This window comes from Hemicordylus capensis, chromosome 16 (genome assembly GCF_027244095.1).
Source record: "Hemicordylus capensis ecotype Gifberg chromosome 16, rHemCap1.1.pri, whole genome shotgun sequence".
NCBI classification, from domain to species: domain Eukaryota; kingdom Metazoa; phylum Chordata; class Lepidosauria; order Squamata; family Cordylidae; genus Hemicordylus; species Hemicordylus capensis.
In genome coordinates, this window is record NC_069672.1 from 13,237,638 (window position 1) to 13,261,962 (window position 24,325).

Genomic DNA, 24,325 nt, shown 5'->3' on the forward strand with positions numbered 1-24,325 from the left:
TGAGTTCAGTTGCTGTTTGTGCCCTCCAAAAACCCACGTGTTAAAAACACAGCGTGTGTCCGTGTGTGTATGATGCTTAACATGCAGCCTCCGAAGGCTTTAGGTCCAGGCTCCAAAATTACCTCGGTGCACTTCTGCATGCACATGATATCACACACAAGGGGCGTCACTGGCGAGTGTGCATGGCGGGGCCACCAGGGACGGGGCAGAATCCGGGTCTCCATTCCCTGGCTCTGCCACTGATGTGATCCCTGATTGTCTAGGACAGGGCTACAGCCCTCCTGCAGATTCTCATAATCCCACTGCCATTTTTAAGAAAGTAAGAAATAGCAGGACTCCTTTGTGAGCAAGGGGAGAGGGCTCTCACGGTTTCTACCCATCTCCATCCTCCAGTGCAAATGGAAGAAGGCCTACTTCTCTCCGAAGACTGCTGCCTGTGTGCCAGAAAAGGATCTGAGGGGAAAGAGGGGATTCGAGTGGCAACCACAATCCCCTCTTCCCTGGCTAGTGAGCTAAGCCTAAATATAATCTGGATCCCTGACCAGAGGTGACCAAATGAGTTACTATTCAGAAATGAGTTTGTTTTTTTTAATGTGGTCTCTTGGAGGAAATTTTTATTCGCCAGAGGTGAACAGGTGAGTGACTATTTTAGAAACTGCAACTTATTTAAAAAGTGGCTCAGAAGAGGGAGGAGGAGAAAATGACACACGGTTCCCATTAAAAGAAAGCATGTTCTCACTCCTTTATGAGGGAAGCTGGGGTATCAGAGCAGGAGGAGAGGGCGCGTGCATGCACGCAGGTGCGGAGGAGGTGGGGTGAGGGAAACCAAGGTTAAGGAGGACTGCCCTGAGGTTTGGAGAGAGCAATGCTGGAGAGCCTTGAAGTGCAGACATGAAATATGGTGCTCTAACAGCTGTTTAGCACATTAGCCTGTTGGTGTGCAGGCGGGGAGCCAAGGACTCAGAAGCCTGAATTTCAGCCCAGCTTGAGCGGAGAGACAGATGCAAGTGGGGGGTGGGGGTGGGGGTCAGCCCTGGCCGTTCTTCAGACGGGGGGTGAGCCTGAAAGACACGAAGGGAATGGTGGGTGGGTGGGGGAAGGAGTCAGAAAGTGAAAAGATGCTGGAGCAGAACAAGGGAAGAGGAGGAGGAATAACCTCTCCAACTCCCGCTTGCTAGCCCTCCTGTCTCCAGCGGCAATGGTTATGTTCCGAGAAGCCCCTGGCGGGCGGCCCAGGTTGTGCTGGCTGGGCTCAGCTCTCTCTGGTATTAGAAGGGAAAGGGAAAAGAGGAGACACCTGCCAGGAGGCAGGAGGCTGGCAGAACTAGACTGGCTTGAGTTTCAAGAGACAGGGCCAAGAGGTTCGACCTGCCACCCAGCAAAAGTCGGCGATGGCCCCGTGGCCAAGACCACTGGCTACAGACAGCATGCAACAGACTTTGCATGCTCAGAAGGAAGGAGGTGGTCCATGGGTAGAGTTGCCACGCCCCCCGAAATCCCAGGATTCATCTGGATTTTAAGCATCCCACCCAGATTGCTTAGCCCACCCGGATTTGCCCATATTTCAGATCTCTCTTTTTTAAGCGGAGTGGTGGAGCAAAACGTGCAGTCACTCTTCTGCTCGGAAATTATTTTCAAGCCAGCTGACATAATATGCAAAATAGGTACCCTGATTTGGAAAGCCAGAATATAGCGACCCTATGACCATGGGGCATGGGCCCCACTGAATTGCTCAGGGCCCCCGGATCTCAATTGCCACCCTCTCTCCTCCATGAACTCTCCCGGAAAGGAGGTGCAGCAGCAAATGCACCTTCTCAGAGCCGGGGAGAGAGGCCCTGGCCCCACCTAGCTCTCTCTTCCACCTTCATGGGTGCTGTATTATAATATCAGAGGCCTTAAAAAACATCATAATTATTCTTGGGTGGGGTTATACGAGTTTAATTCAGGGGCGTAGCTAGGGGAGAGGGGAGCCTCTGTGCGCCACTCTCTCAGGTGGTCCCTTGGAGTGAGGGAGAGAATGAAGAAAATAGGGGGGTGGAGCCGGGGGGCCCTTAGGAGCTGGGGGCCCACGTTATTTGAACCCATCTGCTCAATTGTAGCTACACCCCTGGTTTAATTTTCAGAAGGAGAGGCTGTGAGCCCGTGCCCTGGATCTTGTACGTATCTAGCAACGTCCCGGATGACGCTAGGGAATGGAGAGCTGAGAAGGTTATGCCAAAGTCTGCACTGTAAAAGTGGGGTTTGGGGACTTTGAAGGAAACAAGAGAGGCCATATCACAGAGGTGTTTGGGAAGGGGGTTCCAGGCATATGGGGAAACAAGGGAGAAAGGGCGACATCATCTGAAGCGCAAGCCCAAAAGGAGAGGGGAGAACACGCAGACTTTGAGATGAGGCTGTCAAGTACATGGTCCCAGGACTGGGGAGTAGCCAGGATTAGCTTGGGTTCAAAAAAGGCAGACAGGATCCAGAATCGCCCCATGTTGAGTCTGTGTCAGTCAGACTAACCACATGCTAGATCTTTTAGCCAGCTCTTGTGCTTCGCAGTGGCATCACACCCAAACCAGACCCGCAAGTGCTCAGGAAACGAGGGCTTACATCTTCTCGGAGCAAGTCCAATGTGTTTCCCTTCCCCTGCTGCGCTTGCAGCAAAGGTTACCCCCACACACACGCACACTCCACCCCGCCCTTACAGAAGGGAGTTCCCTTGAGGGAAATAGCTACCACCTACTCAGGAGGACTTTACGGGAAGCACCGGAAACCAAAAGATGTTTTCCTCTGAGAGGCAGGCAGGCAGGCCCTTGAAGGGAGAGGCAGGAGGTTCCTGCCAGGGTGAGGTGGAGGCCCACGCATATGGGTTAGGGGCAGCCCCTCTTCTTGGGCTTCCCCTTTTAGAACTTCCCCCGCTTCACAAGGCAGAGAAGGAAGCCAATCGAGGCCAGGAGACCTCACAGAGGAGGAGGCAGAGCAGTCTGCTTTCTCTTTCATCCCCTGCATTAACACACCTTTGAGGAGCAGCAGAAAATGGAAACAGCCTTCTGTCTTGTTTTCCTGCCTCAGGCATGCAAATGCAGATGGCGAGGGGAGAGAAATGAGTCGGAGCGGAGCGTGGGTACAGGATTCCCATGGCGTGTGCAGCCTGGTTAATCTTTACGGTATTCAGGCTCCTCGTAGGTGAAGGTGACTAGTCAGGATTAGACACAATCCTGAGCAGGGCTGTTAATGCAGGCCTGCAACAGGGTTCCTCCTAAGCCAAAGAGGGGAGGAGAGTCTAGGCTACACTTAGTGGGACAGAGAAGCATCAATTTATTGGGCATTAATACAACACAGTCTGCAGCCTCGTTATTAGATTTCAGCCATGCAGTCCCCAACAGAGCAAGGGTACAGATTCCCTTTTCAAGGAGATTGGCCCAACTTCTTAGGAACACAGGAGCATAGGAAGCTGCCTTCTACCAAATCAGATCCTTGGTTTATCTAGTTCAGTTTTGTCCACACAGACTGGCAGCGGCTTCTCCGAGGCTGCAGGCAGGAGTCTCGCTCAGCGTTATCTGGAGATGCTGCCAGGGAGTGGGCATCGGGTCTTCTGCATGCAAGCACACAGGTGCTCTCCTCAGAGAGACCCCATCCCCTAAGGGGAGTATCTTACCATGCGCACCCAAGTGATATCCCATTCAAATGCAAACCAGGGCAGACCCTGCTTAGCAGAAGGGACAATTCATGCTTGCTGCTACCACAAGACCAGCTCTCCTCCCAGCTTCTTGTGAGGACTGAACACCAACGTCTGTTCTTCGTCAACAGCCTAATCGTGTGTGCATAAATCCCTCTTCCAATGTATAATTGCTTCCCTGCATGGTCAACTGGAGAGGACTTTAATGGCTAATCAGCAGCCTGCAACACCCGCCAACCATTTCACATGAAAACAGGGAGACTTCTGCATTTTTAAACACAGTCAAACTCTGTTCCCTGAGCGGCCCTGCCTTCCCCCCACCTGCATGCTGTATGTTGCATTAGTTTACTCTGCAATAACCAACCTGTCCTCTGAAGCAATAGCATTATTAAACTGCCCATAACATTTCCCTTGGGGGAAGTGGGAGGGGAAGAATGTTTAAGCTCACGATGGAAGCAGTTGCCCTTACAGAATAACTTCAACTCAAACATATTCAGCCACATGCATTATCTGGTGCTGGGAGGGAAGCAGAGCACGGTCTACGCACCTGCATTGGTGCACAAGTGTGCTACATTCAAGATGTATCCGCTCTCCACTCAGATCCTCAATGTCTAGAGGCCCATTTAATGGAGAAGGGGCTGAAACCCAAAGAAGTGCATTATGTGTGCACACAAATTTCACAGCCCCCAAGATCTTCCCCAAAACAGAAGAATGGGACAGAAACCAAAAAACCAGGAGCTATCTCTGGAAAACAGACAGTAAGCATTCTGGTAGCTGGGTTCCCAAAACAAATGGTCCCCCCCACGGCCTCTAATTTGAAGCAGGCGTTCTCAAACTTGGGTCCCCAAATTGTGCTGGATGACAACACTCATCGCCCCCTGCCACCATGGCAGGGGATAATGAGAGTTGTAGTTCAATGGCATCTACAGAGGAACAGAGGAAGCTGCCTCCTACTGAGTCAGAACCTTGGCATTGTATTTCAGCAACAGCTGGAGAGCCCACCCCTGCCCTAAGGTCAATATTTCACGGCTGTGCGGCTCACATGTGGCCACCCATCCCAATGCAAACCAAGGCAGACACTGCTTAGCAAAGGGGACAGTTCATGTGCACTCCCAGAAGGCCAGCTTTCCTCCCCATGGAGAACCAAGGCTGGGGATCCTGGTTCTGTGCTGCCAATGGGCCGGTTGGGCTAGATTTGGACCTTCCTACTGACCAGAGAGACTCCAAGTCAGTCTCGGTCTCTCCTCCTTGGCCGCCATCACTCCAGGCACCGACAAAGGAACTCCATCCAACCCTCCCTGCTGGTGGGCCAGGTAGGTGGGCCGTGATCTGGCCCGGGGAACGTTTGTTTGTTTGTTTGTTTGTGCTTGTCTTTATTTTCCGCGCTTTCATCTTATTGCTCACAGCCACGCTTGGGCACGTTTTAATTAGCTTATTACTTTTTATCTGGGAAGACACGAGCGGGGGAATAAAAACCGCTCCAGACGTCCGCAGCTTCCCTACATCTCTGGTGATTAAACTCTGCGCTGCTCCAGCTTGGTGAATTTTATCACAGCTTTATTTCCTTTAGAGTCATCGTTGCCGTAGTTTGTTTGATTAATTCTCCGCCCGCCTGCTTGCTCTCCCTCCCCCCCCTTCTGAATATTCAGGAGATTGGCTGATTCGGTGGAGTTGCTATCGCTTATTCGGCTGGGCGCGGGAAGCGGGGTGTCCTGGGTCACGTGAGTGGCAGGGGGCTCCGAGGACCAGGGGGCGTGGGCAGCCCAAGTGCTCAGGTGCACAGCTAAGGCAGAGGGGGCTTGTGCTTGCCCCTCTCCCCGGTGGCCCTTTCGCACAAGCCAGCCACCCCACTTGTGTGTGACGTCACAGGCAGGGGGTGTGGCCAGCAACCGGAAGGACCACCCCAGCCCTCCTGCATGCAATTCCTAGCCAGCTCTGTTGCCAGCTGTGTGTTTTCTTCATTCTCCGCCTTGAGAGAACAAAATAGGGAAGAGGCAAGCCAGGCAGCTCTCCGGAGCTGGGCGGCTTGGGTTCTTTGAACCCGTCTGTCTGCTCATTTATAGCTCCAGGGGCTTTCTTGAGCCCCTGGGGAAGAGAATCCCAAAGATGAGGAACGTCCCTTGAGAACACCTCCTTGCAGAGCTAATTTAGATCACAGGGTTCTTCTGTTGCTGGTTAGGAAGCTGCCTTATACTGAGTCAGACCCTTGGTCCAGCTAGCACAGTACTTTCTGCGACACTGACTGGCAGCAGCTCTCCAAGGTCTTTCCTAGGCCTACCTGGAGATGCTGCCAGGGAGTGAACCTGGGACCTTCTGCATGCAAAGCAGACAGCCCTCTGCCACTGCGCTAAGGACATGCCACGCCCCATCTAGTCATTCTGGCACGAGCAGCTTGCCAAGGGATTCCTACGTAGAGGCAAGATTAAAGATGCTGAGTAGGACGTCATCCTGGCCTCAGGATTCTTTCATAGGGACTGGCTGCTTTGGGTGAACCAAAGAACCACCTTCAAGCCAATCCTGCCAATTCAAGCAAAAGGCTTCCCCAAAACAACCCAGTTCTCTGATCCACATGACCAGCTATGCGCTCTTGGCACAGAAATCCCAACTTGTGTGTGTTGGGCTCCCAGCGTTTGGTGCTAACATGCAAGTGAAGGAGGCGGCTTGCTTTCTTGCTCTCCCCGTTGCAGGCCACCGGGGACAGCGGAGTGGATTTGGGGGTGTGAGAAATGGGGTGCAGGTGGTTTCTGCGTAGGGTTGCCATATTCCGGCTTTCCAAAGCTGGGTAGCTAATTTGCATATTATGCCAATTGACCTGGAAATAATTTCTGGGCAGAATCGTGACTGCCCGTTTTGCTCCATAACTCCATGTCTACAAGGGCAAGAACCTAGCTTTTTTGCTTTGAAATTAAAGCTGAAATCCGGGAGAATCTGGGTGGGTTAAGCAATCTGGGTGAGATGCTTAAAATCTGGGTGAAACCTGGAATTTCGGGGGGCATGGCCACTTTATTTCTACGAGAGTACATCTGTGCACTCCATCTGTTAACCCGCGACCTGCTACCCCCAACAAAATTGCTTGTAAAAGAACTGGTGGCTGTTGATTGATTACAGCTAGAGCCCACGTTTCTTCTGTGACGGAAGGCAGCAGACCTGGAATTCCTAGGCAGTCTCCTATCTAAACAGTGGCCAGACCCAAGACTTGCTACTCAGCACAATGCAGTAGGTAGGAAACAGGGGCGGGGGGTGGGGGCGGAATTATTAACTTCAATGCACAGTCAAACTGACCAGACCCAGACTTGCTTAGCTTTAGCAAGGTTGCTGCAATGTGTGCCTTCAGGCCACACTCCAAGACCTTGCAGGATGAGAATTATTAACAGACCCCTGGCACAGTTTGAAGCCACAGGGTGCAGCCTCCAAAGCGAAGGAGGCCTGAGTCCTTCCAAGGCTTGGATGGGAGGTCGTCAAGGAACCTCCTGCACACCCCCTTGAGTTCCAGCTCAGAAGGAACATGGGATATAAACGCAATAAATCAATAACTAATAAGCTTTTTGTTTTTTTTTTTTTTGGTCTCTTCAGCTACCCTGAAGCACTCTCTTTGATTAGCACGGGGATACCATTCGAGCTGCTTCAATTATTGATGTCCAATTTGGTTAATTCCCTAAGCAGGGACTCTTGACACAAAACTACAAAGTCAGTGAGAGAGAGAGAGAGAGAATGTGTTGGGGAACGCTTGCTTTCCATCCCACTTTCCATCCCACTTTCCATCCCACAGGATGCCACCTTCTCCCAAGTCAGACCCTTGGTCCATCTCCCTCAGTATTGTCTACTCAACACTGACTGGCAGCAGTTCTCCAGGGTTTCAGACAAGGGTCTTTCCCGGCCCTTCCTGAAAATGCTGCCAGGGACTGAACCTGGGACGGCCCCCATCCCCTAAGGGGAATATCTTACAGAGCTCACATGCAGTCACCCATCCAAATGCAAACCAGGGTAGAGCCTGCTTAGCAAAGGGGACAATGTGTACTCCCTGCAAGGCCAGCTCTCCTTCAGCAAGTGCATTTCCTTTCGCAGAGGTTGAAAACAGCAGGGGTGGGGAGAGGAAAGGAAATCTGAATTTAAGATCAGAGATGCCTTTTGCATACCATACAAGCCTGCCCAAGGTCTCCATTCCACTGTGGAGGCCTTCCTTAAGGTCACTCTGCCGTTGGAAGTACAAAAGGTGGGTACCCAGGAAAGTGTCTTCTCCGTTACGGCATGCAAGATCTGGAAGGACCTCTGGAGAGAGGCGGTGAAGGGCTGTTCTGTACTGCTGTGGTCAGTTTCATGGTTTACCTCCTTCATGGGGATATGTTTGCCACGTTCGGCCACTGTTTACATCTGTTAAAGTTTGCTTTCCTTGTTATTGGCTTTTTTGTTGGGCGACACATGGTGTATGCGTTGTTTGAAATGTTATTCTAATGCGGGACCAAGTACTCAAGTGGAAAAGCCGAGGTAGGGATACACTTATTTGTAACGCACGAGCAATGTAGATGCCGCTTTATGGAACATCAAAAGACAGGTCCCTGCCCAGAGGCATTTATATTTCTACAGAAGGAGATAAGACAGCAGCATACATCTGGTGGGCCACTGTAGGAAACAGGACGCAGGAGCCTGATCTAGGCCTTGGGCCTGATCCTGCAGGGCTGTTCTTATGTACACTCCCAAGCTGCAACACTCCACCTTGGGAAGCATGTAATTTTTTTCTTTTAATCCAGACAGACATACACTAGAGGAGGAGTTGTTCCCCCCCCCCAGGGTCATTGCAAGGATCCCTGGGGCAACTTGGCACAAAAAGCTGCCTTAGACTGAGTCAGACCCTTGGTCCATCTAGCTCAGTATGGTCTGCACTGACTGGCAGAGACTCTCCAAGGTTCCAGGCAGGCGTTTTTTCCAGGCCTCCCTGGAGATGCTGCCAGGGACTGAACCTGGGACCTTCTGCTTGCAAGCAGATGCTCCACCACCAAGCCATGGATGCTGCCTAGTGAGTCAGACTGTTAGTTCATCTAGCTCAGTACTGTCAACACTGACTGGCAGCAGCTCTCCAAGGTTCCAGGCAGGAGTCTCTCCCAGCCCTACCTGGAGATGCTGCCAGGGAGGGAACCTGTGACTGTCTGCATGGAAAACAGAGGCTCCTCCACTGAGTTCTGGGCAGAAGGACATTCCCAGCAAAGAGAGTGACCCCACTGGTGCCTTCAAGTGCTGCCCCCACACATGAAACTGAGAGGCTGGAAGAAGCCCCTGTGATGACACAGAGGCCTCTGAGGGCAGCCCTGCCATTTGTGGAGGGGACGGGTGAGAGGAGGAGGAGGAGGTGACTCATGCTGGCCTCTCCACTCCAGTCCTCCCAATGCAACAGGATGATAATCACACACTAGCCAACCTAGCCTACCAGGCTGCTGTTATAACCTATAGCAGTGTTTCTCGATGTTTTTGGAGCCATGGACCGGTACCTCCTATGTGCGCAGTTTCCAGGACCAGCAGTTAGTAAAGGGGTCGCTCCCTCTTGCCCCCACCCCCAGGCACCCCCCAAAACAATTTCAAGCTGGGGGGGCACCACCATGGGGAGCTCTCCGGAGCTCATTTTTAGGCAGGCAGCCCTCACTGCTGGGATAACACTCATTTAGCTTCCTCGAAATGGACGTTATCCCAGCAGTGAGGGCTGCCTGCCTAGAAATGAGCTCCGGAGAGCTCCCAGCAGCGGTGGCCCCCACCGGCTTGAAATTGTTTGGTGGGGGGATTAATTCCTCATGGACCAGCACGGACCGGCATTCAACTCCTCGCGGACCGGCACTGGTCCACGGACCGGTGGTTGAGAAACACTGACCCACAGGCAGCCCTGTGAGCACGTCCTATAAATGCTCAGCATTGCCATTTGTTGCAGCTTCCCCTGTTCTAGGAGCGAGCCCAGGCACTGAGAAGCGGGCCCAGGATTAGTCCGCGGCTCACTGAAACCAAAGGAGGGTTGAAGGTGTAGGTTAAGCCTGAACCCTGCGAGCTGGGCAGAAATCTAATCTCGGCTCCAAGCGTGGAGAGAGCGGGAGGCAACAGCCAGAAGGAAGGGGATCGGCTGTGCCTCTTGCTAGGCTCGCGTAATGAAGGACCTCCCTCCCTCCATCCCCCCCCCCACAGCACCCCCGAATCAGGCTGGGCAGTTTGGTCAGCTCCTTGAAGCGTTGCCGACTCAAGCAGCCACATCCCGCCCCCCGCCCTGCCCACCGGCCTGTTGCCTCCCTGGTGGCAAGCGCAATGAGAAATTTATTTCCCGTGACGGAAAAAGCCAAGGTTGGGGGGCGGGGGGAGAGAGGCCAGACACACCTGACCGGCTCCCGCCCGCCCCCATCCTCTGCCTGTCTGCAAAGCAAAAGGAGAAGCCGGAGCTATATATTGCTAACGGCAGCCAAAACCAGCCAGGGAGGCCCCCTCACCTTGCCTGCAGGTATCGCCTGCATCTAACCTGTTATCTTTAGAGGCGTCGTCTTAAATCCAGGGTCACCTTCTATTCGGGTCAATACTATATTTCAAAACCTGTTTCGCCACCAAATCGGTGTGACGGGGGCAGGGCCGTGTGGATCCCCCCCGCCCCCGCCAAATCCCTATAGAACGGAGCGGGGTGGATTTTATGCCCAGCACGAACTGAGTCCACCCCCTTGCAAAATTGCTTCTTAGGAGCCACCGTTATCTTGCAGGGCTGTTGTGGCAGGCGTTGTAGTCCAACACAGGAAGGAGAGAGCTGGTCTTGTGGCCACGGGCATGAATTGCCCCCTTTGCTAAGCAGGGCCCAACTTGGTTTGCATTTGGATGGGAGACTACTCGTAAGTAGGGTTGCCAGCATTTCATTGCCAGAATGAGGGACACAAGTTTGTGGGGGCTGGCTGGGGGGGGCGCGGGGAGCTGTGAGGTGTACGCCGTGGTAATAAAGAGCCTGAGTATCATTGACGTCTATGTAATTGAATTATATGCTTTTGAATAAATGAGGGACAAATGAGGGACAAACGCTGTCCCGATAGGGACCAACATTTAATCCCTGAAATGAGGGACATCCTGCATAATGAGGGACAGTTGGCAACCCTACATGTAAGTGATGTCAGATATTCCCCTTAGGGGATGGGGGTCATGGCTCAGGGGAAGAGCATCTGCATGTCTGCACTCAGAAGGTCTCTGGTTCCCTCCCTGGCAGCATCTCCAGGTAGGGCTGGGAGAGACTCCTGCCTGCAACCTGGGAGAGTCACTGCCAGTCAGAGTGGATAATAATAGGCTAGGCTACTAGAAGTGTGAGCACTGGAAGATATTCCCCTGAGGGGATGGAGCTGCTCTGGGAGGAGCATCTAGGTCCCAAGTTCCCTCCCTGGCAGCATCTCCAAGATAGGGCTGAGAGGGATTCCTGCCTGCAATCTTGGAGATGCCGCTGCCAGTCTGGGTAGACAATACTGAGCTAGATGGACCAGTGGTCTGACTCAGTCTATGGCAGCTGCCTAGGTTCCTATTGTGTAATAAGGTATAGGACAGCTTCCTCCTCTGTACCAGCTGGGGGCCCAGGTTTGGGAACCCCTGCTGCAAATGTTCAGACAGGAGGACCATCCTGCCTTGACCCTGGAGCAGAGGCCAGAAGAGCAAAAAGGCGGCCCCTGAGAAGAACCGGAGCGGAGCCACTGAGCTTTTCTCCCCCCTACCCCCCCTACCCCCATCCTGGGGGATTTAAGCCCCCAGAATCCGGGCTTAAATCTGAGACAGGATTTACTAGGCAACTGAGTATCATGACTGGTGTTTGAGGGGCCCGGAGAGGCAGAGGATACCTTTTGTAAGGTAAATTGCTGGTTAATAGCCCAGAATGGCCATCGGATGGGGGTTAATCGCTGGGGCATCTTTGGCGATCTCTCTCCTGTGTTTGAATGACAAAACCCTCCTAGGGGAAGGGGGCACGTACACCCCAGTGTCTGTGTGTGTGTATGTGTGTGTGTGCACACACACACAAGTATTTGCAATTTGGCAGAGTTCTCTGATCTCCCTCTGGGGATGCTGCCGATACCACCACCGAGTCTGGCTCCTGGTGCAGCATCTAGCTCAATATTGTCTTCACTGACTGGCAGCAGCCCTCTAGGCCCAAGGGTTTCAGGCCAGAGTCTTTCCTAGCACCACGTGGCAGTGGTGCCGCCAAGGCCTGGCGTGGGACCTCCTGCACACTCACAGCAGCTGCTCTGCCACTGCCACGGCCCCCCATCCACACACACACACCCCCGTAGAGAAGCAGACTGGCTGCTTTGTAGGAGGGCCTCCTGTTTGCCTCCACTCACGCTCTGCTTGAACATTTGTAAGTGAAGCGAGCAAACCCGCACAAAACCTCTCCAGGGCGCTCTCTGTCTTGCCCGCAGGAAACCAAGCCCTGCAAAGCGCAACCACTTCTCACCGCTTGGGGAAGCAAGGAGCATGCATGGGACACAGGTCCGCCCCAAGACATATGGTGCCATTCATCACCAAGACAGGAGTGCCTCTCCCCGCGTGCAGAGTGCATTACCCAGACCGCTGCCTAATTGCAGCCCCAACACGCCTAGGACGACCAGGAGAGAGGGGGAGCAGCCGGCAGGCTAGAAGGTGCAACTTCCAGCCACCAGGAATAGCCCTCCACGTGCCTTCTGCCACCCCCAGCTCCCCGGCCGGCCTGCCCTCAAACCAACCTTCCTGTGTAGGAGCCCCGGGGAACCCAGCCAACCAAACAAGAGGTCCCTTTGACTGCCGCCTCTCCTTTCTGACAAACTTGTTCCATTTGGAGAATTCCCCCGCTCTGCACCCTGCCCCGGCGCCCCTTTCTCCCACACCCGAACCATCTGGTTACAGTTTGCACTCTGACATGTTTCCTCTGTGGTCTATTTCTTGTTGTTTGTTTAACCAACCCAAGCTCGAGAGAGGAATTCCCCGTGGCTGCCGCTGTGTGTTTGCGTGGGGACGTGCACCCCGCCTTTCCCCTGCCCTCAGACATTTAGATTTATTTTATCGGGGACGTGGGGGGGGGGTCCGGGCTCTATTTTTCCGCCCTTCTAGGATGGCTACGAGATTAATTATCGGACTCTCTCGGCATCTGTTCCAGGTTATGAAAGCTTTACGGGGCTGCTGCTGTTGGAAAAACGCTGTCAGGTGGCAGTAAATCTAGCGGTGAAAGGAGACGGGGGGGGGGTACAAGGATCCCCTCCCGCCCCCGAAGGCATGGCTTGTGGTGGGGTGTCCATTTCCTGCAAAACCTGTCTTGCGTAAGTATCCTCAGCTATGTGCAGCCTCATTGCTTCGTATCATGTGTAGCCGGTTTCAGGTCCCCGCCACCACCACCACCACCCTCTGCCAGTATTTGAAATGTTAGGGGGGCGGTTAACAGGGCCACGGCCTCAGCATTGGCACCCAGATTTGGAACGCCCTCTCCCTTTGCTAAGCAGGGTCTGCCTTGGTTTGCATTTGGATGGGTGGCTGCGTGTGAGCGCTGTCAGGAATTCCCCTTTGAGGATTCCCCTTCAGAAGGTGCCAGGCAAGGGTTTTCAGTCCCTGGCAGCATCTCCAGGTAGGGCTGGGAAACGCTCCTGCCCCAAACCCTGGAGAGCTGCTGCCAGCCAGTACCCAGACTGGCAGCGGCTTCTCCAAGGCTGCAGGCAGGAATCTCTCTCAGCCCTATCTTGGAGATGCTGCCAGGGAGGGAACTTGGAGCCTTCTGCTCTTCCCAGAGCGGCTCCAACCCCAAAGGGGGAATATCTTGCAGTGCTCACACTTCCAGCCAGACTCTTGGTCTATGTAGTTCAGTATTGTCTAGACAATACTGAGCTAGATAGACCAATGATCTATATGGCAGCTTCCTATGTGCCTATGTCTTAAGGGCTTAAGAACATAAGAACAGCTCTGCTGGATCAGGCCCAAGGTGGCCTATCTAGTCCAGCATCCTGTTGGAAACACCAGATGCCCGAGAAGCCCACAGGCAAGAGCTGAGGGCATGCTCCCTCCCCTGCCATCGCTCCCCTGCAACTGGTATTGAGAGGCGTCTTGCCTCTGAGGCTGGAGGTGGCCTATAGCCATCAGGCTCGACCTGTCCTCCATGGTTGTGGATAGCCCTGTCCTCCTGTCCATGGATAGCCCTGTCCTCCATGGGTTTGTCCAAGCCCCTTTTAAAGCCATCCAAGCTGGTGGCCATCACTGAATCCCATGGTAGCGAATCCCATAGACCAGGGTTTCTTAACCTTGGGCCCGCAGATGTTGTTGGACTACAACTCCCATCATCCCCAGACATGGCCTTTGTGGCTGAAGATGATGGGAGCTGTAGTCCAACATCATCTGGGGGCTCAAGGTTAAGAAACCCTGCCATAGAGGAATGACTTGGTATAAGGCAGCTTCCTTATGTTAAGAAAGGCTGGGGAGGGTCAGACGGCCACACACCGATGAGCAGCCTCCTCCAAGGACAGCTCATTCGGCTATGAATCACGCAGAGGCACGGCGGCAGCCTCCTCTACGGGGAGGTACTTTTGGCTCCCAGGAACTTTTACGAAGGTAAGGTTATTTATTTCCCACGGCTCACAGCTAGAGATTTTATTTAAGACCCCTCTGAACATTGCAAAAAATGTTCTGCCGCGTGATAAACGGCACGCCCCATCCCTTGTGGAGGAAGCACAGCCTCCACCTCCCAGGCAGGTCCTCCTGGCCTGCTTCACACTGAGGGGTGTGTGTGTGTGTGTGAGGGGGAGAACCTCCGCTCAGCAGCGGCTGCCTTTATTGTTTTTAATGAGCATTTAAAACCCCTGGCTGTCCAGGCTGCGGGCCGCCTCCCTGGGTGGGTGCGTGCATGGCCATTAATCCTCTTTACTCCAGACTTGATTTAATTTATCATTAGGCTCGGATGAGTAATTTTATCTTGCAACACAATTCAAGGTGATAGATGAGACTGTGAAAGCAGGTGATCTCCCGGGTTCAGCTTCCCTTCCCTGGTTTTCCTCCTGCCCCAGCCCCAGGGGGCGGGGGGGTGGGTTTCCTGGCGGGTGGTAGTGGGGGTGGGGGGTGGGGTGGGGGAGGCAGGGAGAAAGAGAACAGCCTCGGCTCTTCTTCTGCATGGAGATATTTACTGTTTTGTGACGGGAGGAATTCTCTATGGGGGTGGTTTTCGGGCAATGCAGAGCTCAACTTGGGCAGTAGCTTTAGATTTCTTGTTTTGTTTTTAGGAGACGCGGGGAACATTTGGACTTAAGGAATAAAAATATATTGTTTCTGTGGGCTGGACCAAGGCCTCAGCAGAGTGGCAGGAATCCAGGAACCAGCCAAGCAAGCGGTACCACTTTGGCCTATCTCTCTTCCTACTGGAATAAATAACTTTTCCAGATTGGGGGTGGGTTTTTTTGGGGGGGGGGCTCAGAGTTCCTTTTCATGTGAACACATGTAGCTCCTTGTGCTGAGTCACAGGCCATTGGTCCATCTAGCTCACTATTGTCTGCACTGACTGGCAGCAGCTCTCCAAGGTTTCAGACAGGAGTCTTACCCAGCCCTACCTGAAAATGTTGCCAGGGATTGAATCCGGGACCTTTCTGATGCTCTTCCAAGGAGCTACAGATCCTCCCTTAAAAAGACGGCTTCATGCCAAGTCCAACCATTGGTCTATCTAGCTCAATATTCTCTCTGACTGCCACGATGCCAATACCAGTCAGAGACTAATGCACAATTCCAAGGGTAACAGAATCAGTCATGGTAAAACTTTTTCAATGACTGTAGTGTAGCCAGAAACAAAATTTCAAACTGATATTATATATACCCACTGGCAAGAGAGCATCTCCTACTATATGGCAATATATTTATCTTATAGTGTCTGAAATACTTCAAAAATACTTCAGTGACAGATTTAGAAATTATGTCGGAACATTCTGATTCCGTTACTGACATATTTTGCACATTTCATACAGTATCTATAATATTTCAGAGTTTGGTTTAAAAAAAAAATGGCTTATAGTAGGAGATGTCTTCTTGTTAGTGAGTATATATAATATCAACTTGAAAATTTGCTTATAGCTATAGTCATTGAAAAAGTGGCAACATGCCTGATTCCGTTACCCTTGGAACTGCCTTACTACTGCTCAGTCTGAGTCCACCTCTACTAAATTAACAATAAAAATTAGCATGTATGTACATAACTTTTGAGAGTATTCACAGTGCTTCACATGTATTCTCTCGGCACTCTCTCTACCCACCCTGTAAAGTAGGCCTGTGTTATTTCCCTCATATTGCAGAGGGAGGGGAGCTCCAGGCCGCCAGCACCTTCATGGCAGAGGTGAGTCCTGAACAGAAGACTTCCAACTGCACAGCTCAGCCTCTTCACTACTAGCTCTCACGTCCCTAGCACATCTGCAACGTCTGAAAAACCTTCGTCTGAGGCAGACGCACAAATGAGTCATGCAAACCCTGTCCGAACCTCCCCTCCTCCTTCGGCCCCGACATCTGACCCCAAAGGGACTTTTTTTGGCTGAGAAAACAAAGGTATTAAAAGCAAAAAAAAAAAAAAAAAAAGTGCCACACATCCAAACCAAGCCCTTCCACCCGCCCACCTCCGCCACACGGCCACCCCGTTTCCCATGTGCATTCCCACTGCAGATTGGAGAAGCAGCTCCATTAGCCCAGCATTGATCTCTCATCACATAGGGGAGGCAATGATTGAAAACCTCCAGCCCTGGCTCCAAATTTGTATGGGGGAGAGAGAGGAGGGGAGCAGGGGCTGGGGGTGGGGAAGAGATATTTGGGCCAAGCACAGAACCCAGCAGCAGCAGCAGCAGTGAGGGGGCGGGCGGAGAGCAGACGTGCAGCTGGGTCCCCAAGGGCTGAGGTGTGGTAAACATATTCATCTCTACTCCCCGCCAAAATATCCGCTCCTCCTGCGGCACCACATCTCCCCGGAGAATTAAGAGCGTAAATGATGGCCCTGACAAAATGATGAAGCGCTCGCCCCTGAACGGCGAGGCGTTGTGCTCCAGCCGGAGAGCCAAGGCAAAGCTGGACTTGGCACCGGGCTCTGCCGACTGGAAGTTATCTGACGCAGGAAGGAAGGGAGCTCTGCTCCAGCCCTCGGGCACTCTGCGCCTCTCTCCAGCACCCTTGCGGTCCCAAACCATCAACATCAAAAGCAGGAGAGGGGCAGGTTGTGCGGGGGTACCAGCCTCGGGGGCAGTGGGAAGAACATTATCTCTCTCTCTCTCCCTCCCACACACACACACACACACCCCTCTGGTTGTTTAACTGTGCCTTGCCTGGGCTGGATGGCTGGAGCTGCATTTGAACAGAAATAGGGTTTCCTTTCCAGCCAAAACCTCTCTAGGATGATAAAAGGGTTCCAGGTGAGAGAACGTGGCTTTAAGTAGGCCTCAGGTGCCTGACGCTCAGTTTGGTGTGCCAGCAAGGACTTGGTGGTAAACAGAGGCGCTCTTACCCCTGGACACCGGGGCCAAAGTCCAGAGCCGACACCCCCCGAGCCTCGTTCGTCTGTTCGGGGTGGTGTGGTCACTGGCTGCGCTGCCGGCCCATATTGCTCTGGGTGGCCAAGTGGGATTGTGACCTGCGCCGGGTGCTTTAGAGACAGAAGGGGGAGTGGGGAAAGAAATAGGCAGGATGGGAATATGTTAAGTTGCATGTTGAAATGTTTCTGCTGATGCATATTTGCATAAATAGACCTGCTTTATATTCTTACATTCTTGCGAGTTCAGTTGCTGTCTGTGCCCTCAAAAAATCCATGTGTTAAAAATACAGTGTGTGTGTGTGTGTGTGTGTGTGTGTGTGTGTGTGTGTGTGTGTGTGTAGGAGGATGATGCTTAACATGCAGCCAGCAGGGCAGGGGCGGGGGAGCTCCAAAGCCTTTAGGTCCAGGCAGAGGCACACCTAGGTAATTTTGGTGCCTGGACCTAAAGGCCTTTGGAGGCTCCCTCCCCTGCAAATCAGCATGCTCTGCCGGGTGACCACACCACCTGGGACAGACTAAAGAGGATTTGGGGGCAGCCCTGGACTTGGGCCCCGAAGTCCAGGGGTAAGAGCACCTCTGGGTGCAGGCTCCAAAATTACCTAGGCACACCTCTGGTGGTAAATGGTAAACCGACTTTCAGGTGGCGTCTGGCCCCTGGGGTTTTGTCTCCTGCCTTGACCTGTCTCTGCAGGTCCCTCCTCCAACCGGCAGCCAGCCTGGGTTTCCCTTCCATCATTAGAGGAACCTAGGAAGCTGCCATATCCTGAGTAAGACCCTTGGTCATTATTGTCTACCCTGGCTGACAGTTGCTTTTCAGGGCTTCAAAGCAGGAATGTTGTTCCGACCTACTTGGAGAGGCTTCAAGGCAGGGAGGGGATTGAACCGGGGACCTCCTGTGTGCACAGCAAGTGCTCTGCCACTGAGCTACGGGGCCCCTCCCTAGAAAGGAGAGAGTGCTCTCGAGCTCCTACTCAAGGTTTTGCTTAAAGGTAAGTAGACAGACTGCAGAAGGAGTGCTGCTTGAACGGAGGAGAGCTCCTCTTGTCGCCGTAAGCATGAATGGCCTCTTTTGCCTCTTTTGCTAAGCAGGGGTCCACCCTGGTTTGCCTTTGGGATGGGTGACTACATGCGGCAATCGCCGTCGGCTGTAAGCTATTCCCTTTAAGGGATAGGGCTGTAGCTCAGTGGAAGAGCATCTGCTTCTCATGCAGAAGGTCCCAGGCTGCGTCTCCAGGTAGGGCTGGGAGAAGATTCCTGCCTGAAACCTTGAAGAACCACTTTGCCAGTCAGGCTGCTCAACTCCGGCCCTCCAGCTGTTTTTGGACTACAACTCCCATAATCCCCAGCCCCAGCAGTCAATAGCCAGGGATTATGGGAATTGTAGGCCAACATCTGCAGGTTGAGCAACCTGGGTGTGCAGACAGTACTGAGGCAGTATCAGTGTTGTCTTCACAGACTGGCAGCGGCTTCTCCAAGGTTGCAGGCAGGAATCTCTTTCAGCCCTATCTTCTCACACAGCTTTGCAGCACCCAGCCCTGCACCATTTTGGCAACATCAAGCTTCCACCTGCAAATGCATCCCCTTCTTGCTGGCCCCTCCACTGCAGCAGATAACAAACACCTTCCTGCTGTGCTGCGTGTGGAGGCTCATGAATCAATAGTTCCAGGGCAGCGGCTAGGACACAAGTCAAACTGTCTTGGAGTCTATTAGAACAAAACACACACAGAGGGAAAGGGCAGGAAGAAGGGGGAGAAGCCCAGAACCCCGATAACCATGCAACGTTCGGAACAAGGGCTAACCCTGGCAGGTTGGACATCACATCCTGAGCAACAGCAGAGACTGTGATGATTCTGTTGGAATGAATGTGTGGAAATGTCTAAAGAAATTTGATGGAGCAAGTGGGAAGACCAATTTTAAACATTTTCCCAGATACTTTTAGACCCAGTTCTGAATAAGATGAAAACGGCATGCGTGACATCTGGTACTTGGAAGGCACAGCTGTGCAACTTTGCAAGCACTAGACACGTGGGTGCATCCATGGGGCAAAGACTGGAATCCTATGAACACTCGCGGAATGTGCTAACAGGAAGCTTAAAGGCACTCTTTCAGCCTCTTTCAGCCTCAGTAATGCCTTTGCCTTTCCTCACTGGACAGGCTGGCACTGCAATTGTGTTTTATAGCAAAAAAGAATAGCAACAAATCAGACCTGAAAACACACAATAAAATACCACAAAACACTGGAATGCAATACTTTTGCAATGAAATTGAGTAGGGTCTTGATTAAAAGTGAGTGAGCAACTGTCTGGAAGGAACAAAGGAATGTAGGAAGCTGCTTTATACTGAGTCAGACCCTTGGCCCATCTAGCTCAGTATCGTCTACACTGACTGGCAGCAGTGGCTCTCCAAGGTTTCAGTCAGGAGTCTCTTCCAGGCTGACCTGGAGATGCTGCCAGGGAGCAAACCTGGGACCTTCTGCACGCAAAGCAGGTGCTCTAATACCAAGCTGTGGCCTCATGCCTAAAGGAGAAACATTGGAAGCTGTCTTATATCGAGTCACACAACTGGTCCATCTAGCTCAGTGTTGTTTACTCTCACTGGCAGTGGCTCTCTCAGCACTGCCAGGAACTTGGGACCTTTTGCATGCAAAGCAGATGCTCTGGGGCCATAGGCGAAAGATCTCACAGAGCTTGCATGTGTAGTCACCCATCCAAATGCAAACCAGGGCAGACCCTGCTTAGCAGAAGGGACAATTCATGTCCTTCACCACGAGACCAGCTCTCCTCCCTGATTCCAGCCTTGGCTATCTAGAGTTGGGCCTGAGTCCCTTGGGGCCCAGAGAAGTTGGAGGAGAGCACAAAGGATAAGAAAACATTACAGTATATTCCAAGGAAGGAGGACGCCTGCACAATTACACACCGAGGGGCGAAGGTGCCGTGGGGAGTTAATTGAATCTGTCGCTGCTCTGGGGAGATTGTTATGTGAAGGACCCTCCTTTGTGGTGGTGGGGGGGGGGGAAGAAAACCAGAGTGCGGCCTTTACAGACACCGAAAGCTCCAAGGGAGGGCACGACAGACCAACTCAAGGGGAACTCAAGAGAGCTGTAAATCACCAGGCCCAGATGAGATTCATCTGCAGGTTGCGAAATGAAAATAAAAACCTCCCAGGCATGGAAGCCCTGCCAGGCCGAGCCCCCACAGCAACTATTTCTGGAGAAGCGGAAAGTCAGTTACGTGACCCACCACCACCGGCAGCACCCCGATCTCTGCAAGAACGGAAAAGTGCGAGAACGGAAAAAGCAACTGGGGGCGTTTTAGGCTGGTGTGATGCCGACGTCCGTCCCAAAGAAATGGGTGGAAATCCTGATGGAGAGCAAGTGGCTGGCGGCGCCCAGTGCAGAGGGCTTGGTGAGAGTTCTCCCTTGAAGGATCGGTCCGTTTTTGATGTCGGAATGAGGGTCCCCCTAGGCAAGGCCAGGGGCACAGGGTGTCGGGGAAGACGCTTTGGGAATGAGGCTGTGGCTCAGAGGCAGAGCGTCTGCTTTGCGTGCAGAAGGTCCCAGGACAGGTTCCGTCCCTGGCAGCATCTCTAGGTAGGGCTGGGGCTGGGAGAGATGCCTGCCTGAAGCCTGGGATTGCTGCTGGCAGCCGGGGCAGACAATACGGAGCTAGACAGGCCATGGATCTGTACAAGGCGGCTTCAGGAGAAGGCCGCTCCTTATATTCCTAAACCTGCTAATTTTGCAGAGTCTGACTCAGAACCAGGGTTACAAGAGCTGCTTGGGAATGCAGCAGAGATCAAAGGACAAGAGGGAATGCAGGGAGGCAATGAGAGCAGAAGAGCAGGGCCTGAGCTCAGAGGCAGAGCCTCTGCTGTGCAGGCAGAAGGTCCCCGGTCCAATCCCTGGCAGCATCTCCAGGGAGGGCTGGGAAAGGCTCCTGCCTGGAACTCTGGAGTGCCTCTGCAAATTTGTGCAGGCCAGAAGTTCCCAGCCTGTGTTCCTCCCGATGTGGCTGAACTACCATTCCCATCACCCCCCACAATAAACTGTAGCTGGGAAGAATGAGAGTTGTAGGCAATACTGAGCTAGTTAGTTGGACCAATGATCCAGTCTAAGACGAGAGAAGGTACCTTCCTATACTAATTGGAAGCATCCATGTCTCAGCGCTTTGCATGCAGAGGGCCCGGTGCTCAGTCTTTCTTTATCTTCTATATTCATCATATATTATACCCTTTATAGGTGCACCTCTAGCCTTTGGCAGCATCTCCAGGTAAGGCTGGTCAGTGCCCCCGTCTGAAACCTCTGAGGGCTGCTGCCTGTCAGAGTAGACGATACTGAGCTGGATGATGGACTGATGGTTTGACCCACTATCCGGCAGTTTCCTATTCATAACAACCAGATTCGCCAAGGGCGCAGCCCAGAGGAATTCAGCGTCAGTATCAATCAATATTTATTTAATGCACAGCAAAAAACAAAACAACAAAAACCTACCTTGCTACATGAATTAGGCAAGTCAGGAGTGAAGGAGACTCCATGAAATTTAATTAGGATTGTGACAAATATCATAGTGACAAATGATTTTTGAACTGAAAGTAGTGAGTTGGGTTTTTGTGGGGGTGAGGAGAAAGTGGGGGGGGGACCCCTTACCGGTGATATTAAAACTGACACCATTTTTTGTAAGGTAGATCAATTGCAAGAGTTTTAGTCAATAAATTAAGTCTGCATACAAGTAAACCTAATAGCTCTGGGTCGAAACACACTTTGTTAAAATTAAAGAAAGCGGAGCATTTGAGCCTGTCTCAGCCCAATAATTTGTTTCCAGAACTGAGTTCACTGTTCTTCCACACAAAAATCCACATTGGGCAGGGGTGTCGCTATAATTGAGTGAACGGGTTCAAAGAACCCGGGCCTCTAGCTCTTGAGGGCCTCCCAACCGGCGTGGTATGACCAGATTCATAGGAACCTAGGAAGCTGCCATATACGGAGTCAGACCATTGGTCTATTTAGCTCAGTATTGTCTTCACAGACTGGCAGCGGCCCCTCCAAGGTTGCAGGCAGGAGTCTCTCCCAGCCCTATCTTGGAGATGCTGCCAGGGAGGGAACTTGGAACCTTCTGTTCTTCCCAGAGCAGCTCCATCCCCTGAGGGGAATATCCTACAGTGCTCACACATCAAGTCTCCCATTCATATGCAGACCCTGCTCAGCTAAGGGGACAAGTCATGCTTGCTACCACCAGACCAGCTCTCCGCCCAAATCATCTCCATCATCAAAAGGAGGGCTGTATGGTAGGCCTGGGTCCCAGATCCTTTAGGTCCTTAGCCATGACTCTGCTTGCCTCCTGATGGTGCTTCTTCGGGAGTACACACACAGGCCGATTTCTCCCTTATGCCAGCACCAGCAGGGAGGACCACCTGGGAAGCATTTGGCAGCTGTTCCCTCCTAACCACCACCCGCCCGCCCCCCGCCGTCTCCCCTCCTACTCCTGTCCATCCAGCACTGATGGATGGGTATTGGTTTTGGCTTCGTGCAACGCAGAAATCTGTCACTTCGTGCCAGGGAGAGGTGACAGCAAATCCATCAGCGCAGAGAGAGCAGTCGCTTGTGGATCACTTTCAAGGCCGCTGGGGGCTGAGGTCCTCCCGTTCTTTCCCCCCTGTCTCCCCAACCCCATCCCCAACCTTCAGTAAATCACGGTTTGAATACACCCAGTCGGGCCTGCATTACATTTATTTCAACTCCAGGCAAGCGAACACCCCCCCTACAGAGCCAGGAATCTGATCACATAGTACTTACCCTCGCCATGTACTGGCCACACAAAGAGATGGAGTCACTAGTCCATGAAGTATTCCATTTGCCCATTTGAAACATGCCATTTCCTTCAAACCTGAAATATCAGAGTGAAATTGGGTAAGCGTGTTCAGGACACAGATCCATGCTTTTAAGATTTAACAACAGCTCGATTCCTGCCCCCCTGTGTTTCACAGTTGGGAGGCAAATGCAACATGTTTTGTAATGCAATAGCTGCCTTGAAGATCATTAAATCAGAATATGGTAGGCATGTCCAGGACACCATTCTACACTTCAAGTTTCAAAACCCACTTTCAACAGGAACAGGAGAGACGTAAAAAAAGATGCAGTGGAATAACTCCCTAGAGAACTGAGCGATCACAATCAACCTGAACCCATTTTTGACTTAATCTTCTGATTTTAAGAGGGAGAAGGAAAAATGCAAAAATACTTTGTACTGAAATGTCTCTAAACCATGGCTCCTAGAAAGTTGTGAGTAACTACTTATTCCCTAATGCCTGGATTCCACACTATCCTTCTCTTCCGTGTGTTTCTTTTAGATTGTGAGCAGTCTGATTTAATGGATGAAAAGCATTTAGATTATTTTTCTGGAGCACTATATATGAATGAATGAATGAATGAATGAATGAATGAAATAATGAAATGAAATAAAAATAGTTTTAAAACTGTTAAATCACTGCTCCTATCTCTACATGCCAGATATGCATGTACTATTTGAACATAAGAACAGCCTTGCTGGATCAGGCCCAAGGCCTATCTAGTCCAGCATCCTGTTTCCCACAGTGGCCCATCAGATGCCTCTGGGAAGCCCACTTGAGGCTGGAGGTGGCCTATAGCCATCAGGCTAGTAGCCACTGATAGACTTGTCCTCTGTTAATTTATTCAAGCCCCCTTTAAGGCTTGTGGCCTTCTCCACATCTTGTGGCAGAGAATTCCATAGATTAATTATGCATTGCATGGAAAAGTACTTCTTTTTGTTGCTCCTAAATTTCCCTACCTTCCGTTTCATGGGATGACCGCTGGTTCTAGTGTTGGGAAAGAGGGAGGGAGATTTCTCGCTGTCCACTCTCTCTCTTCCATGCATAATTTTATACACCTCTATCATGTCTCCCTGTAGCCACCTCTTTTCTAAACTAAACAGCCCCAGATGCTGTAGCCCAGATGCTGTAGAAAAATGAAAACCAGTTGGAACACAAGGCGTAAGCCCATAGGATTGCAACTCAACTGAAATTTGGGGAAGCTGTCTGTGTGTACACAATGAGAGATGAGATTTATTATGAAGCAAAAGTTTGGCCATATGGGAGCGGCGAAAAAGATTTTGAGCAAGGGATAACAAAAAAGGAAAAGAGCTGGCTGCAGCAGAGCA

At 52.0% G+C, this 24,325-nt stretch overlaps 1 protein-coding gene across 3 annotated transcripts in view; it reads right to left on the reverse strand.

Moving 5' to 3' along the window:
* The window catches only part of SAMD11 (sterile alpha motif domain containing 11), a 250,070-nt gene that overhangs the window by 193,638 nt on the left and 32,107 nt on the right, over window positions 1-24,325 (reverse strand). For all 3 annotated transcript variants that reach the window (XM_053280812.1, XM_053280813.1, XM_053280814.1), the window contains one exon: window positions 22,945-23,035. The gene's annotated coding sequence lies outside the window, so the exon portion shown is untranslated. The remainder of the gene's footprint in view (window positions 1-22,944; window positions 23,036-24,325) is intronic.